This window comes from Furipterus horrens, unplaced genomic scaffold, assembly GCF_987537825.1.
Source record: "Furipterus horrens unplaced genomic scaffold, mFurHor1.1.pri manual_scaffold_7, whole genome shotgun sequence".
Lineage (NCBI taxonomy): Eukaryota > Metazoa > Chordata > Mammalia > Chiroptera > Furipteridae > Furipterus > Furipterus horrens.
The window spans coordinates 9101012-9120147 of record NW_028327177.1 but is presented as its reverse complement, the minus strand read 5'-3'; the positions used below and the strand labels follow the sequence as shown (position 1 = coordinate 9120147).

Below are 19136 nucleotides of genomic sequence, written 5' to 3'. Positions count from 1 at the left end.
TTTTTCAAACTATATATGTTCAGGACCCTTCATGCTCTTTCTCACCACCCTAGGCAATTCTGCTGACCATGCTTTTCTCCCACGAATTTGAGAAATACAGCACTAGGTGATTTCCAATGCCCCTTCAGATAAAATATGTCTGTGGGTACCCTTTCTACAGTAGGGATTTTCTGATCAATGTCTTGAGCTGGATTATAGATGAAGACCTTCTTTTATTTTTTTAATTTTTGAACCTCAGTTGCAGAGTATTGAGTTCATTAGCAACTGCATTTGCACATGGTCAAATTCCCTACTGAGCTTGGTGGGATAGTCTTGATTTCAGCAGTGGTATACACATAGCCCACCTATACTTTTTAAGTCCTCAGAGCAGTCAAACTTCACTTAAAAGAGAACTATTGAACTAGAATGAAATTCCATTCTTATTCTTATACATTAAGTTTGACAGGCTATGAATAATTTAGAAGATGACTTGAAGAACAAAGGAATAAAATTTCAGTGAGTTAATATTTGTGTGGAGGAATTAGGCCCTGCCAACAGGCATTTTTTCTGACCCCCTAAAAATCAGTGGTGTGTTGAAGGGTACACAGACAACCCTAAGAAATTGGAGCTGTAGTATCAGGATGTGTTCAGTGCTGAAGAATCCCAAATAGAAATGATTCCTTACATATACGGCGTTGTAAGCCAGTTTAGACACTCATGAGATCAGAAATCTGGCTGCACAGGAAACAGGGGACTTGCCAACTTATGCTGTTTAATATTAATTAAACTTAATATAACTCAGTTATCTATTTTTTCATATATTCCCAGACAGAATACCAGAGAAGAAATAAATCTATATTCATATTATATGCATACTTAAATTACATAATCATAAATGTATTCATAATTATATATTCACTTTATGTAATATATATTACCATATATTATAGAGTTCTGACTATTTCTAGAATAACTGAATATGAAGAACAGATATGGCCACTTAATAATATGCATGAAATTGGATACCTGGGGAAGTTCACATGAGAATGTATTGATATAAACATTATTGACATAAGTACACGTTCTCAGTATGCTGTGAAGAAGGCTAAAACACTGTTATGCTCCTTGCACAACAAACTTTCAAGAGTGGGAGAGATTAAAGCCATTCGAATTTTGTGAGAAGACATCACAGAGGAGGTGACAAGCCAGCTGTGTTTGAGAGCCTGTCCAAGAGTAAACAGCATCTTTGGGAAACACGGTTACCGAGGTGGTTCTTTCTTCGATAGGTATCTAGTAACACATAAAGGACAAGAAGAGCACAGCAATCTTGCTGAATATGCACTGCATTAAAACTTGGATGATTTTCCCTTTAAGAAAATGATTATTTATATATAACAGAATTATCGCTGTCCTCTGCTCATCTGTTAAAAGCTTGTAATATTTACAGCAGGATAAGAAACATCCAATTTCTACTGAGCAACCTAATTTCTATTACAGTTAGCCTTTTGAATACTTAGATATTAAGCATAACCAAAAAACATGAAATTGGCATTTCTAGCATTAGTGCTAATGTAGCCAACATGGACATGGGTTGTATATATGGGAAAGCACAGAAGTCAAGGCTAAAGGGGCAGAGAACATGAGTCCATGGTCCTAGTCATGTTCTGAAACACCCCACAGAGCTCAGGTTTCCTTAGACATAAAGTAAGGGGTAAATCTGTAGCTCACAAGCCAGAAACCAAGATATTTAGTGGGGACTTTTGAAAATATACAGATTCTGAAGAGCTAACCCATGATTGATGTATAGAGTAAGACCTAAGAACGAGCATGTATAAAATCTCCCCAGGACAGATTGTTGCTTCCAACTGAGGTGGAATAATGGGGACTACGTCAGCTCTCCTACAAAAACAAGTTAAAAACCAGACAAAACATAGGAAACAATTGTTCTTAAGATATTGGACACCAGACAACAAAGAACAACGATCCCTGAATGATAGGAAAGAAATGAGAGCCCTGTGATTATCCCAGATTACGGTGTTGAGTTTCCATGTTGTGTTGCGGGTGGGCTCCCTGTGTTGGGGAGATGGACTTGGGGGTCCGAGAAGGCCAGTGTGGTCAGACTTTGCAGAGTAAAGCACTGGGGGAAGGGAGAGCAGCAGGCAGAGAGGACCCTGAACACTACAGACGGTTCTCTCTCTCGTCTTCAGCTGAGTCCTGAGGAGTACATGTATGGGAGAAAACTGTACAAAGGCAGAGAAAAAATGCAAATTAACGCCTGATAAAACACTCTCAGCAAACTAGGAAAAAAATAAACTTATTTAACCTGCTAAAGAGCATTTATGAAAAGAAAAAACTTTACAATTAACATGATACTTCATTGTGAAAACCCAAACTATTTCCCCTTAAGATCAGAACCAAGGCAAGGATATCTGTTCTCTACTTCTATTCCACATCAAATGGGGTTCCAGCTAGTGCAGTCAGGCAAGGAAAATAAAAGCAACTGCACCCAGTCTGGAAAGGATGAAGTAAACCTGACCTTATTATGTATGTAGGGTATCAGATGGAATCTACAAAAAAAGCTACCAGAATTAATAGATGAGACCAACTAAGTTGCAGGATACAAGCGTAAGAACTAAATGAGAGAAAAGGAATCTGTACGTATGGTACTTAGATTAGGGATTTGGTGATGTTAGAAACATACATGGTTTGCAAACACCCCCTGCCCCAGTAATGTTTTCTTTCAGAAGTTAGGAGAGTAAAAGCATTCCCTCCTGAGAGGAATAATGTAAGCCACGCAGTTTGTTCCATTTTCATTATTGCCGTCGTCACCTGGAAGCTCAGAAACAATTCAAAAGCATAGTCCCAACAATTCTCAAATGCCTTCGATTTTATACTGAGTCATCTTTCCCTTGATGGTAGTTTTCTGTTTCAATTAATTTTCCTATAAACTGCCTATTTCTGTTTGAGAAGAGGGATGAAGGAAAATATATAAACAAGCAAATAAATATAAATATATAATTTGTGTACATGCATGCCTATACTTTTTATTTATATCTAGAACATCCTAGCTGTGTGTTTATTCACATTTATTCAATAAACACGAATGAACTACTAGGCAGACCCTAGGTAACCCCCTGATTGGCTTTATTATTGCATAATTACTCAGCCTCTGTGAACGTGTGTGTCTTCCTTGTGTCTGTGTATGGCCTGATTCCATGACTCTCATTCTTTAGGACTGAGTTAAAGGAAAGTCCATCCTCTTTTGGGCCAAAGAGGATGAGGGCATTCGCTAATTAAATTCCTCATAGGCGTTTTTCCCGGTGCAGTAATACTAAATCCAGAGTAAAGTTGTTTTGGCAACTGCTTTGGGCATTGTTACCAGCCTGCTTTTTAGGCTTGTGAATAACGATGTTTGAGGATGTAAATCACCAGCTGAGGTCTAACAGACTTTAGTCTCAGTCTTCCAAAGAAGCTGGGCCCTAATCGATAATACAGTACCCTTTCATTTATGTTTGACTAATAAAGCAACACTCATAGCTCAGCCCTTGGACCATTACATATATTATTCATGCTTTCAAAATGTAATAAAGATATATAATATCAGTTTCCCAATTAAAGTTTATGACCAAGTTTGGTGATGGCTATAGTTTTTGGCAGAGATTTTTAATTTTCTTCAAATACTTCCTTGGGATGCACAAAACAGCTTCAAGCATAAACATGTTTAGCTTGGGGGAATGGGAGGGGCAGAAACTAACATGCCCATGAAGGTGACATATACAAGGTCTGTCCAGAAAGTACCCAGCCACGTACTGTGAAAGACAGAGACATTTATTGAAGAAGATACATGATACGAGAAACATTTTAAGCCTGTTAGTTCTGAAGCCTGTGCTGTGGTTCTTCTGTAAGACTCACTCCGTAGGGTGGTGCTGTCCCATAGAAATTTCTACAGTGACGAAAATGTCCCTTGTCTGCATGGACCGCTCGCCTCATGGGGCTGTTCAGCCCTGGAAACAGGACTAACATGATGAATGAGCTAAGTTTTTAATTTTGCTTAATTTGAGTGAACTTACATTTAAATAGCTACGTGTGAGTAGAAACTATCATATCGGATGGTGCAGGTATAGAGGTTAGAGGGAGAGACACGGGGAACCTGCCTCTCCAATTCTCTTCCTTCTCTTTCTTCTTTTTCTTTCAACTTTCATCCTCTTTCTAGTTCAAGTTTTTTTTCTCTATATGGTAAAGTAACCCAGAAAAAAAAAAAGGCTTCTTCCAAACAAACATATTTGCTTTTTAATAAAACCCTTCTGGAGATGACTCTTAAACTGGGGGAAAAAAGGTCAGGCTCCATTGAATTCTGATAGGAAAATCCTCTGAGGTTCAGGGGTTCTGTGGTTTTGCTGTGCCCCTCAAACTGCACCTGATAGGTATGTATCTAATCTGCCAGTTTATAACACAAAGCATAATTGCCCATCTCCTGTGTTACTGACTTTGACATTTCTTGATATGTCGAGTAATATCTTATCCTCTTTAATAACCTGATGCAGATTTTAATGCCAATAGCTTTTAAAGTGCTTTAAGTCATTATATGTAGAATCTGTTCTTAAAATGGGCAATCATTTCATTTTTAAAGTCTTTGATCATCTATCGGTAGTCTCCCCATCCCCATGTGCTGTGTGAGTACAGATGCTACCCATGTCACAATTGTGTGTTCACTCATCGTACAAACACTGTGCTTCTTTCAGTCTACTAGTGCTGGAGGGAAGAAAAAGAAGAAGATGAATGCAGGCATTTGTAGAATACCAAGTATTTTATAGGTAGCCCTCAGGAAGTTTTCCTAGTTTCAACAGAAGTTTCACGTATCTAGTATCTAGTGTTTGCCCTGGAGATTTTGTGTTGAGAAGTCTTTGTCTCTCAGGTTCTGAAACTGCATCCCTCACCAGTGATTTCTAAATGTACAACCTGTGGTTATCCAAGTCCAGCCCTGTTCCTTCAAGATTTATTTTTCTAGACACCAGCTGGCTCATGACCCAGCCAGGTGGGAGTCAAAAGGTAGAGGGTCTTTGGAAGCTGAGTACAGGGATGCTTCCTAACGCTGTTGCTCAATAAATTACTCTCTAAAACTGCACCTAAGAGTGCAATTTAACCCACTATGATGACTGTGGTAATCCATTCAGCACGTCCCCACTACTCTCAGCTGTCTGAAACACCCTTTTCATATTTTTTCCTAATGATGTGAATGGTTTGTTTCTTGTGTCCTTTTAAAATTCTGGATGTCTAGAGTCATTTAGTACTAACGTAGTTTGTACTCATTCATTAGAAATTTTTTCGATTAGCCTAAACATTTTAATAAAATCATAGTGTAAGGAAAATGATTATTTATTCATTAATATTTTGGTGCTTCTTGTCACAGGACTTCTGTATGGGTACTTTTTTTTTCACTTAACATCAATAAGAATTATTAGCAAGTTGTCAATACCATTCCTATTTGTAGGTGAGGAACTGAAGCTTAGGGAGTTCAAGAAAATTCTGCAAGATCTCAGAGCTCACGATGAAATAGCTGACATGCAAATCCAGGTCCATATGGCCCTCAGAATAGCTTTTTCCACTTCTGATACATTTAACCCTCTTTAAAAACCAAGCTGGGACTTCTGGTCAAGATGGAGGCATAGGCAGACATGCTTCACCTTCTCGTGCAACCACAAGAAGAATTTCAATGAAATCTCAAAACCAGTAACACCCAGAACTTCCACAAAATCAAACTGTATGGAAGTTCAACAACAGGATTTAAAGAAGCCACATTCATCCAGATGGGTAGGAGGGGCAGAGTCATGGAGACAGGCAGAGGCAGTAAGGCAAGGAGGCTCAGTGTGGCATGGAGAAGCAGCGGTGGCAGAATAGGTGGCCCCACATTCATGTGTGGTGGATAAAAATCAGGAGGGACACCTTGGGAGCAAACGATCCCAGTCCCAGGCCAGAGTTCCAGTGCTGGGAAGATGAAGTCCCATAATTTTTGGCTATAAAAAACACAGAGAGTCCCAAACAACTTGGACCCAAAGAGGACCACACCAAGACACATCATAATAAAAATGCCAAAGGTTAAGGGTAAAAAGAGAACCTTAAAAGCAGAAGAGAAAAGCACAGAGTAATCTACAAAGGAGCTCCCATAAGACTATCAGCTGATTTCTCAAAAGAAACTTTGCAGGCAAGAAGACACTGGCAAGAAGTATTCTAAGTGGTGAAAAGCAAGGACCTGCAACCAAGATTACACTATCCAGCAAAGCTATCATTTAAAATGAAAGGGCAGATATAGTGCTTCCCAGACAAGATAAAGCTAAAGAAGTTCATCATCACCAAATCAATATTACAGGAAATGTAAAAGGGACTTTTTTAAGAGTAAGAAGAAGATCAAAACTATGAATATTAAAACGATGACAAACTATCAGCAAATGAATCTAACAACAACAAACCTAAGCAAACAACCAGAACAGGAACAGGATCATAGGTGTTGTGATCATTTGGAGGGTTATCATCTGGGAGGGGGAAGGTGAAGAAATGGGGAAATGGTGCAGGGACTAAGAAGCATAATTGGTTGGTATAAAATAGACAGGGGAATGTTAAGAATAATATAGGAAAGGGTGAAGCTGAAGAACTTACATGCACGACCCATGGATAGGATCTAAGGGGGGTGGGATTGCTGGAGGGAAGGGAGGTACTGGGTGGAGGGTGTCAAAGAGAAAATTGGGACAACTGTAATAACATGATCAATAAAATATACTTAAAAAATCAAGCTGGTATGAAGTATTTAATTTATACTTCATGTGTTTGAATTCTAGGTTCCTTTACCAAGGAGTCTTATCTATTCATTAGAGCAGGTTTGATAAGACTTGAAAATATAGCTATTTGACTTAGTTTGTGTCTTTGAAGAAAATGTATTTCTTTAACATATCACACAATATAATTTTTCATGAAATAAAACTTTTTGTCATCCAATTCGTCCTTGTTATGAAGTTTAAAAAATATGTAGGTATGTGTATAAATGTATGTGTGTATTCCACCCCACCAACAGACACATCTAAGTACGGTCTTGAAATTTTACTTTTGTTCCTGTATTTTGCTTTTTTAGAATAAGAGAACAACTTCCATTTTTTAAAGACTTTGATTTAAATAGTCACTTCACAGTCTGAGTTCATCTAGCAGTTTGCTATGCAACTTCAACAAGATAATTTACTCCTGGGGCCTCTGTCTTTCAACCTGTGAAATGGGAATACGGCCATATTACTGTTCATCTACTTTTTTTCTCATGGAAGTAATACTTTATGAATGGGTTGATCTAACCAATATTTAGACCTTGGTAATGAAACCTGGTTTATTACTGATAATACTCTTTTCTTGATCTCGGTCACTTGCTATTCAATAGTGATAAATAAATTACCCACTCATATAACCTCTCAGAGAAGGAAAACTCTGACTCCAAAAAACCTCCGCTGCCTTGCGGCATACCTCTTCAGGGGAAAGGCTAAGGGAGTAAACCCCAACAGAAAATCCGGAGCCGGAGTCCCTAAGGCGGTTTGACGTTGTAGTCAACACCGGCAACTCCTGCGGCGCACCTGAAGCCAAGCTGTATCGACTCCGTCTTTCCCTTGGACCCTTCAGCTGCGAAGAGAGGGGGCGTCTGCTGCATGGGCAACAGCAGACCCTCCATATTACCCTGCCCAGGCTCTGTAGCTTCAGCGTCATCGCAAGATGTCGATTCAACACGGGAGGAGACAGATACCATGTCACTCCCGAGTCGGACTGCACAGCCATTCTCGGCGGTGCAGATAGACTCTTAAGAAGCTACACCATCGTCTCTCGAGACGGACGGCTGCCGACACGACACGACATATAACCTCTATATCATGCCTGGTGTTAATATTTGAAGCATTCTCTTCACCATGGAGAATCCAGAACCTTTTATTCCTCATTTAATTTCCCAGAAATATCAGAATATATTTTGTTAGACTTTGCATGTAATTTCTGAAAGAATAAAAGATATGGTCATCTGAGCTAAACCTGTTTCAAGGAAGCTGCTTATAACCATTGCTGCAGAATGACCACAAGGTGGCAGTCTCTTAGAAAGGCAGGGCTGAGCACAAGTCATGAGCCAGTGCCTTGGCGGTTGATCTTGTCGTCATGGCTCGGCCATATTGAGGTCAAGTGTCTGCCAAGGCGATAGCTGCCAAGGGTTCCATCAGCCAGCCAACTAGGAAACCACTTCTCAACAGTGTTTTCTAAAAGGCAGTAACAACATTGTTCTTTTATTTTTGAGTGCCGATAGATTTCAGAATGCTTGATTCCACACAAGAATCTAAAACATACAGTAGTCAGAGTTTTAAAAGGAGTGGCGGGGGTGGGGTGGGGGTGGGGCTATTCCTTATTTTCCTATTATTTGAAGTCATTGGCTCTCAACCGTGATTGTATTATACATTAGAATATACTGGGGAACATTCAAACCAGTCTGATTCTAAAGTGCATTTGAAGAAGAGAAACACCTTCTCCAGTCCTCTCAAAGCATTTGTTGGTTCACTCATCGTTTGTTGCACGCTTCCTCATGTCGCTTTGAGCAAGGTGATGGTGACGATGTACAGTGAGATTCTACTGGTGCCTCAAAGGTCATGCAGGTTAGTAATTCAACTCAATGGCAGTTAATTCAGAGATCACTTATCAAGCTCCTCCTACGTGACAGGTACTATGCTAGATACGGATGGGGCTGAGATAATAGCAATTCCTGATGTCTAGCACTTACATTCTAGCAGGCCTTATGCACAAATAATTATATGAGGCAGACCTGGGTATCATTAACGCCTTGCCTTTCTGTAACATTTCATAGCGGCACCAAATATTTTCACCAACCTATACAACTTGAAGCTCACCCAATAGTTATCATTATCTGAAGTTCAGGAGATAAACTTTATTATCCGAAATTACCATTATCTGAAGTTCAGAGAGGGCACTGGTATGCTTTGTCAATAAGAAGCAGAGTTAAGTCCTCACGCCCAAGGCTGTGGATTATGTGGCCAGTGCTCACTGCTTCATTCCATGCTGTGTTGTGGGATCAGGAAAGAGTGGTTGATTTCCACTGCAGAAGTAATTGTATTTGTCCAAGTGTGTATTTGCCTTGGGAATTTTAGTTTCTGGAGAGTGAGTAGTGGATGAAGTCTATCAACACATTTCCTGGCCTCCTTCCTCTACCATTAAGAGGCCTCTTCTGATGCTGGCTTCATGCTTATCTCCTTCCTTCATATTTCTTTAATTTTTTTGTTTGTTGAGATATAACTGACTATAACATTGTATAACTTTAAGGGGTACAAAAATGAAAATATATGTGTGTATTGTGGCAGCATTACCATATTTGGTTTAGTTGGTTAACATCCATTACCTCATCCATTTTCTGTGGTGACATCTTTTAAAGTCTACTCTGTGGGAAACTTTGAAATATACAAAATGATATTGTTAGCTATAGACATGTTATACATTACATACCCAGGGCTTATAACTGAATGTTTTTACCTTTTCAATATATTCACCCAGTTTCCCTGCTCCTGCCTGTGGTAGCCACAAATCTGATCTGTTCCTATGAATCCGGCTTTTTTCAGATTCCACTAAGACCATACATTATCTGTCTTTGTCTGACTTGTTTCTTCTAGCATAATGCTCTCGAGAGTCACCCATGTTGCTTACATCCTTTTTTATATGATATCCTCCTATGTTCACCAAGTTTCTGATCTCTAAGATTGTTCTGGATGTCTACCATCGTGAAGAGAAAACTGAAAATATTGAGTTCCATCAGCAGATCTGCTTGTCATAAGCCTTTGTCAATCACAGAAAGGTTTACTTAGGGGACCGGAAATTAGTCCAAATGCATATAAAGAAGAAAAGGCAGACAAATCTCATTTTCAGAGATCTCCATTCTGTCAACCAGTAAGTGTGAAGCCAAATGCCATCTGGATTAGGACTGGCACATAAGATAGTTGATGATGAACATATTTTAGGAACTACCCTTATGGCTAATTTGCAGAGTTGACTGATATGGATGTATATTCTCCTTGTGAGCAGACTCAAGTGATATTAGAATCCTTCAGGGTCAATAAACATTTGTAGATATTCCTGGGCCACTATTTTATTTCCTCATAAGAGCAGACTGTCCACTAAGTGACTGATTCCCAGAGGACCCGTGGCCTTTCCATTGCACAGAAGACTTTGGTACAGAAAATCCCACCACAGGGATGTGGAATTATCTATCCTTTTTAACAACTGCTAGAGGATTGTCCACATTTAGGTGCCCATAGCCTAAGAGAAGCACTAAAAAATTGGAGGAAATCAAGGAGAAGACATTCACACGATGGGAAATATGAAGGTAATTTTAAAGAGGAACAGTTGAGAACCTTTCAAGTTTTGGGCCAAAGAAGCAAAGATTCAGAAACAAATTCTTCAAATATAAAAACATCTATTTGTAGAAATAAAGTTCATCTGTCTAGCTCCAGAGCAAAGGACAATGACCAGCATTGGAAGTGACAAGGGGGCAAATATCAGCTTACCCTGATAGGAAAGAATGTTTGAATTATTAAGTAATGGAAGCAGTAGTTCCACAAACCTTTTTATTCAGAGATGTTCAAAAACGCTATGTTAAAAATGTGAAAGTAGGGATTCCTCAACTGAGTAAGAAGTTGGTTTTAATAACCTTTCCTGGGGATATTCAAGAGTTCTGGATATCCACCGAAAGATAGTTTAACCCTCATGTTTCTAATTATGCTTATCATATTGTCTATGTCATTGGCCTTTACTTTCTCAGGTGGTGGAAAACACTTGATTGATGTTAAAAATTAGCCATGAATGTGAATTGGTCAGGTAATCCATTACCCACACTTGTAGGTATATAAAACATTCAACTAGTCCCTGGTAAATGAGCGTATGTAGAGTATCACTTAATTTTTCTCATGTCAAATCAGCTGTGTACCAAAGGGGAACTGTGAGGAACTGCTCCTTGTGATTTCAGGAGTTGTAGCCCAAGCCATGAGTCAGACCTTCCCAGGAGGCCTCTAAGTCTCAACAGAAAACTGGAAGGCTGAGGCAGACAGGACTGAAGGCCATTCAGAGGGTTCCCATGGGAAGTGGGTGTAAAGAGTACATATTATGCTTTAGCACTTGCCCTGCTTTTCTTACCTCTTAGTTAACTATAAACAACTGTAGCAAAGAAAGTATGAAGGCTTGCACCGAATGCCAGCATGGAATCAAGATGTTTAATAGACCCTGACACAGACTGGTCACTGTGCCTTCTATATTGATATCTGTAATCAGTAACTGTCAATGGTAATCCAGGAGCCTAAAAGCTAATTGATGATTCATGAATTTTGACCTTGTATCTCCCATGCTTACCCTTCTCAATAAAAGGCATGAGGAATGGAAGTCTTGTGCTTTTTCCACTAGAGGGAACAGCCACCTTCTTTTCCCCCAGACAAAATACAGCATCCTGGATAAATTTGTTCTACCATGGTCCTGAAACCTCTGCTGGACAGAGAAGTTTCCAACCGAGCCAGGGTGTTGGAAGTAGCTCAGGAGACGAAGGATCCCACACAAACTGATTCCAGTTCACCTGTCAACGTCATATTGACCCTGACCTCTTACATTTTTACACTTGAGTCATACCCAACTGCGGGAAGTTTGCAGAACATACACTTCTTTATCATACTCTTTGCTTAGGCTGTTCCTATGTTGGAGAACTATTTCCTTCTGTTCCTCCACTGGCACCTCTATTCACCTCACCTCTGTGTTTTCTGCTTCTCCTTTGGGGATCACCTCAGACATCATTTCTCATAGGAAGTCATCCGTGACTCCCAAGGTTGTGTTCATCGCCATTCCTCTGCTCCCACAGTACTGCCTTCATCACGGTCCTGTCCCTTACCATCCTGGCACACATTACTAGTCAATGACAGTGTACTTTCTTGGCTGAGCCTGGATTCACTTTGGAATTCTTCTCAAGTCATTCCAGGTAGCCACTACTAATTCACTAGAGTTGACAGTCTAGATGAAACCTTCCTGCCAGTCCCAATTTGGGGCACACTTTACCTGTGACACTTTCTATATTGTATTAGAATAGTTCATGAACTTGGTTTATACAAGGCTGCAGTCACCATTAGGGGATTTGCTGTAATTTTTAATTTTTAAAATTCCCAATACCATGGTAAAATCCTTGGTATTGGTCTTTACATAAGAGCTCCTTGCTATTGAAGGAAACTGGGGAATTGGTCGGGAGCTGGATAGAAGGTGGCAAAGAAACTCATCCTAAGGGCAGTACTGTGGGAAAAAAAAAAAAAAAAAAGAAGAATTTAAGATCAAGGCCTGGTTCAGCATTTTGCTACTTATAGGGCCTAGGAGGCCATTCAACCTCTCCATGCACCAGTTTCATTATCTATAAAATGGGGATGGTAATTACACCCACTTCATAGTGTTACTGTAAAGATTAAAGGCTAATGTGGATAAAGCACCGAGTTTCATGCCTGACACATGCTGCTCTTGCTCCTCCGTTCCCTTTCCCACCATCTTATTCTTCTCCCTTCTCTTCTTCCTCTTTCTGTTCCTCTTCATTCTCCCCTTTCTTCTTCCTTTTCTCATTGCTATTATAAAATTTTAATGTGAATTAAATTAGGGCCTGCTAATTTAATCCACATTAAAGATATAATTCACTCCTCTTTTATATTTACATCTAACCCAAATCAATCACATCCAGAAATAATTCTTGACCTCCTAGTTGGCTTGAAACCAAAAGTGATGGACCAGTTCTAATATAATAAGTGTGGCTTTGCTGAAAGAGAGAGGCATCATTCCTTGCCTGTCTTTGGTTTCATGTGTTTGAAATAAAAAGTTTTCTTGATGAGAAGGAAAAGAGCTGATATGTGCAGCCAGTATATGAGACATGGCTGGAGATCAGGAGGAATCCAAGAATTCACCACATTAGCCTCATATATCACCCAGCAAGTCTCTCCCCTTGTCTGGGGATCCCCTTGGGTGCTTTTAGGTTGAGAGCATCAACTTGCACTCCGGCGATGCAGCAGGAAGAGAATTTGCCATCTTACTTCTTGGCCTCCGCATCTCACTCTCTCCATGAGGACTTGCGCTGCCTCTGCCCAGGGTGTTGTGGGGAAGATTAATTAGCTAATACTGGTAAAGGGCCTCTGATGACGACTGCTAAGTGTTTGCACCATGTAATTGCCACTTTGACCAAGAAAATGAACACCGAGTGACTAATGAGGCATTGTGGAAGCACCTCACGCCCCAATATTTTACGGTTGTCTTGCAGGTAACTGGCATCGGTACCATTTCAAATGCCAGTTATTACCCATTTTCCTGGTTTAATCTTTGGAAATTTTATGGGAAGCCTGGGCATTGTTTCTTAGTCACTGTATCCTGAATAATTTACAACAGCTTTGAGTGGTGATATTGTCAACGGGAGTTCTTTAGAGATTTTAATTAAGAACACAACAGCACCGTACTTCATGTGAAAGTTTATTATGGTGTCTAAATGTTGTAAGCATTTCTTCCCTGTGAGTCTGTGACTCCTGCCTGAGTATCTGTGCACATGTAGGTGTGTGTGTATGCATGTGTATGTTTATAGATGCACATGTGCAAGTGTGTGTTTCGTGATCAGTAGTGTAACATGAGTTATGAGGACAAGAGCAAAGTCCTCTTTTGACTTAGTCTTTTTTTAGACACAAACCGGAGAAGGTGATTGATAAGCTTTTCTACATTTCTTACTTCAACTTAGAGATTTGAGTTAGCTCAAGTCAAGGATCATTTGTTAAACGTCTATGATTTTATCAGGTAATGGAATAGGCATATTTCATACTTTCTTTAAGCTTTACAGTAAGTCAATGAAGTATCTCATGTTGATAAAATGAAGGCTTAGGGAAGTTAAGTAAAGTAGCCTGGGTCACAAGCTAGTAACATAATAAATACAGGCCTCAAGTCCAAGGTGGCCAGGCCACTCTCTCTCAAATGAAATTGCTGAGCTTTTGCTCTGAAAGTGAGTCTTGGTATCTGCAAAGGCCAACTTGTGCCTTCCCAAGAAACCTGCGGACTCATTTATTTAAATGCATCTTTACTTTCTATCACTGTCATAGTCTAACTTTTACTTTAACTATGGACCCGTGGGGAGGACAGTATAATACAATGGCCCTTGGAGACACCTGGATTATTTCTCAATTTGCCTCTTCCCGTTGAGCCCATCTTGGACAAGCACCTCCTATGCTTCACGTTGTTGATGTAAAGATGAAAGAAGAACATGTATGGAAAGTGCTTAGAATGTTTCACGGCACATAGAAAATATACAGACAGTGGGTGGATGGGTAGGTGCCTTAAAAAAAGTGTGAATAATGAATGAATGGCAGATACCTTTGCTCTTCTGTATTATTACCTCCACACATTATTTTTTCTAGTTTTATTGAGAATTAATTGGTATATATCACTGTATAAGTTTATGGCAAATGGCATGATGGTTTGATTTACAAATGTGATACATGATTACCATGGTAAGTTCAGCTGACACTCATTATCTCATATGGATACAAAAAAAAGAAAAGAAAAGATAAAAGGAAAAATATCTCCTTGTGATGAGAACTCTTAAGCTTTACTCCCTTAGTAACTTTTCTATACACCATCCAGCAATGGTAACTATAGTCATCATATTGTACAGTACCTCCTCAGAACTTATTTACTCCCCAAATTCTTCTCACTCAAGCTTATCCTTAGTATCAGTTCAGTAGAAATTAAAAAAAAAAAAAAATAGAAATTAAGCTCAAGTTTTCAGAAAGCCTAGTGTATGTGACGGAGGCCCAGACTATCTGTCCTTCATGGTGGGAAAACTGGATAGATCCCATTCATTACAGAAGGGTGGCCAACATCTTGACAAAAATTGCCACTAACATCAGAATATGGTGATTTCTGAGGAGCTAAAGGACACGGGTTGGGTGTGTTGTGACTTCTCCCGCCTCATTTCATGTGCACGGGAGAGAATGACAGAGACAAGAAGAGGCTTAGACTTGAAATCACAAGATTCTTATCAGAATCCCAATTCCGCCACATGTAATTATCTCTGTAACTCTTTGGCTTTTGAAGAACTCTCCACTCTGAGTTGTAAATTTCATAGGAATGGGCAGGACTCCGGGAAATGGATTCTGAAATGAAGATTTTCTTGTGGAAGGCAGAAAGTCTTGGGCAGTGTTCTGTGTACCACCATCGGCCAGGGAGTGCCCAAGCAGGACCGGGCAAAGGCCGCTGTAACAAAGTGGAAGCTGATCCCCCGGGCCTTTCTGGAGCTGGAATGGCCCTTCAGAGCTGTTCTGAATTAAGGAGGGCCAAGCCCTTGAGCACGTGCAAACTGTCCCACAGAAAGGGCTGTGACTTTGAGCAAGGCCAGCGGAGGGCAGTTCCTGGGCTGGAACTCGGCTGTGAGCTGTTGGCACTGCACACGCCCAGCAGCTGCAGGAATGAGTTTCAAATCAGCACAGTGATGGTACAAGGACTTGAACTCGGGAAGTGTGACCCGTTACAACTGCATCAGCACTTCTTCCCCTGGCCATTCAGCGGCTCTTATCAGTTCTAACTTGCTGAAGAAGATATAGTTTCAGAGTTAAGTGAAGCACCAAACGACTTGCCAAGAGGTTGCAGGGGCCATAACACAAAATCAAAGCCCATGCATGTTCCTTAGTGTCTACCTACTTGGACAGCAGATCAGAAGTCACTCAGTAGCTTTGCTAAATTATTCAATGCTCCATAGCTTGCTAAAACTCGTAAGAGGAAACTGAAGAGAAGTGTGTGTGTGAGAGGCTTCAGAACAAGCACATTTTAGTCATTTCCTCGGCATAGTTAGTGTTACTCAGGACTTCAGAGTTGCAGCAGAAGCCCATTACAACGCACTCCATTGCAAGAGGATTCTGAGTCAGACCTTATTGTTTAGAAATATAACTCCATTCAGTCAAACCTAATATACACCTTTTGAGCTTCACCCACGAACTCTATACTATTTCAGTAATTATTGATTACACACCTATGACATGCTCACTAAGAATATGGGGGCGAATGGAGCTTATAGACTGTGACAGGGTTGTGCTCAATCTGGACTCCAAGATCATAAGTAGATTCTGTAGACATGGCGGCCGAGGGGACAAAATCAGCCAGGGTGTGGTCTCTAGAACCTCAGCCCATCCCCTCCCCCACCAAACTGTGATGAATGCAGCAAAAAGAAGGGAAGGAGGAAAAGGCTTTTGGGAAAGCAATGACACACTTGCTCCAGTCTCTGAAGTGTTCTACAACCCAAGAAGCTGCACTAATGTGTGCCAGGGACTGTCTCTGCCAGAGCACCCCTGCAGGGTGAACTGGCTTAACCATCATCGTATGCCCTTAACAGGATGCCAGCTTCTCAGCCACATGAGCTCGTAGAGGTACAGGAGCCACCATGAGGCTTCTCTCCATAGCAGGGCTGGTCCAGGGAACCACCCTTTCCCTCTCACCCACCCTGCCTGCTGGGAAAGGCAGGGCTTCTTCACGCTGACTATGTCTGCTTCCTTAATATTTCTCTTACCTGCCTGGGGCTCCTCTGGATCTGTGTGTCTCCAATGGCACAAATGGGGCCTCTCTCCACCACCTTTGAGAGCAGAGTCTGGCAGGTCGCTTGGTTTGCAAGCAGAATGAAGTGGGCTTGGGTCACGGTTCCATCGCTTGCTGGCAACTGTTAGGCTTCTTAAGTAGTCTGGGCTCTGGCTATTTCATCATCTGCAAAATGGGCTGGGGGGAATAATAACTATGTCACATTGTGAGGATCAAATGGGAGAAAGATATGGTCACATCGTGCATATATCAGAGGCTGCATATGGTATTGGGAACATGATCTATTATCTTAAAAATCAATTGGCACTACAATTGCCTTTTGTGCAGTTAAGGAAATGCAGGCTTATAGAGATAACTTGCTGGAGGTTACCCAGATATAAGGCCTATGCAGAGTCCAAATATCCAGTTGTACATCAAAGACTGCCTGGGCCTCAGTGCCTTCCTAGTGCCCTGTGCACCATGATCATGATGTGATCGGTTGCCTGGTCTGCTACGGCCTCCTGCTCCTGCCTCAATGCACCCCCACCCTGCTCTTCTGCCTCAGAGCTCAGCACACCTGGCAGCCTCAGTGTCTGCTCCTTCCTGCCTTTACAAATACTGCTCCTTCTGCCCAGAAGTGCCCCCTCATCCCTCCTATGTCACCTCACTAAAGGCTTTTCATCCTTGGACTCTCAGCCTACGCCTCTGTGGATCCTGAGAAAGAAGATACATACTGGGTTCAAATTTTTAAAAACAGAGCTTAGCTGCCATTTCTACACAGGGGCCTCCCATGCAAATTGCACTTCAGGGAGAAGCCCACACTGAACTCCCTGCCTGCCTGCACTGTGTTCCCGCCGTCTGATCTGGCTCTTCCTGGAATCCTATTCCAACCAATAGGACTGAGGCTTTCCCCATCTCATTGGAGCTGCACAGCTATACCTCCGTCAGCATCCTCACTGACCAACTGGAGCAGCTTCATTCTGACCAATCAGGACAGTACATTTTGGACCAATCAAATGCTGAGGATTTGGAGTCCTCATTTGCATGGACCAATCAGGTACCAATCAGGGACCGAGACTTCTGTCTATATAAGTCAGCTCCCCACTGGCTCTGTGAGCATACTTTCCCTTTCCACTGAGACTGAAGACTGTGTTTCCCCTGGCTGAGCTGAAACACCAGAGATGTCTTACCAGAGCAGAGCAGAGCAGGGCAGAGCAGGGCAGACCTGTGCAGGCCAGAAGAGGCTGGCACAGAATGTAGCAGACCGGAGCAGAGCAGAGCAGGTCAGCGAGCAGGAGACTAGAACCATGTAGCCAGAGAGGGGACTGGCCGCAGGGTTGCCAGCCCCCAGGGCTGCCTCACAGCCACGCTCCGTTGTGTTTCACTGCCGGCTGTATCACAATTGAGCTGTTTTGCACCGAATAGTTTTCTTCTTCACTGCATGTCAAATCGGAGATTCCTGTTGAAGTTAAATTGGTGCCAACGACCACTGGTTGACACCTCACTCAAGGCACGCTACACTGGTGCTCCAGGGCCAGGTCAGCTTCCTGGGGATCCCTGACAGAGGCCTGTCCTCCTTTTCTTCAGAGCACCCCACTCACTTTGCAGCTAGACATTCTCTGATGGATCAGTTGATTAATATTTGTTTTTCCTTTTTTTAAATTTATTTATTTTTAAAAATTTTTATTTACTTATTCTTTTTTATCACTGTGTGGTTGCCTCTCACTTGCGCCCCCAACTGGGGACCTGACCTGCAACCTAGTCATGTGCCCTGACTGGGAATCGAACCAGCGACACTTGGCTCGCAGGCCTACGCTCAATCCACTGAGCCACAGCAGCCAGGGCCTTGTTTTTCCTTTTTGACTGTAGGCTCCAGAAGCGCAGGCACGGTATAGCATGGCTAGCACAGACCTTAGATAGCGGGATCTGAAGTCTGAGTCCCCACTTACTAGCCCTGTGAATTTAAGTAAGTTACTTAATCTGCCTTTGATTTAGTTTTGTCATCTGAAATATGGGGGTAAGGACAGTAGTTATGTCGCAAAGTTGTTGTGAGGACTAAATAATTTATATTTATTTTATAAAGTGTTTAGAACAGATCCTGACATATAAGTACTTGCTATTATTTTATTTGCATAGGAGATAGATCATGTTATGCCTTTTCAGGTGCTGGTCCCTATAATCACTCTCTTCCTGAATCTCCTACTATTCCTTTAATAGTTTCAATAGTTCCAGCTTCTTCGGCCGCCTTTGGACTCCAGATGCTAAAATTGGATCATTTCCTGATCCTACTTGAGGAATGACAAGATTGTTATTTTTTTCTCAGTGATTTCAATTAAAAGGGAAAGTTTCTTTCAATTTCAAAATTAAAATTTCAGTTTTATTCTGATTTCCATCAAAATTTCTCCTCTGGTGGGAAATGGTTCTATAGGTTCACTTGTCCTTGAGTTCTGGCCCAAGAAAATCTGGTTCAACCGCTTCAGTCAGCTCCAAGGAACAGCGCTGGGGAGGCAATCAAGCCCGAGAAAGGGGGCTTTTGC

At 41.3% G+C, this 19136-nt stretch overlaps 1 protein-coding gene across 4 annotated transcripts in view; it reads right to left on the bottom strand.

Annotated features, from left to right (window-relative positions):
* The window catches only part of LOC150003990 (uncharacterized), a 131866-nt gene that overhangs the window by 109329 nt on the left and 3401 nt on the right, over positions 1-19136 (bottom strand). For all 4 annotated transcript variants that reach the window (XR_016512257.1, XR_016512255.1, XR_016512256.1 and 1 more), the window contains exon 2: positions 16595-16797. The gene's annotated coding sequence lies outside the window, so the exon portion shown is untranslated. The remainder of the gene's footprint in view (positions 1-16594; positions 16798-19136) is intronic.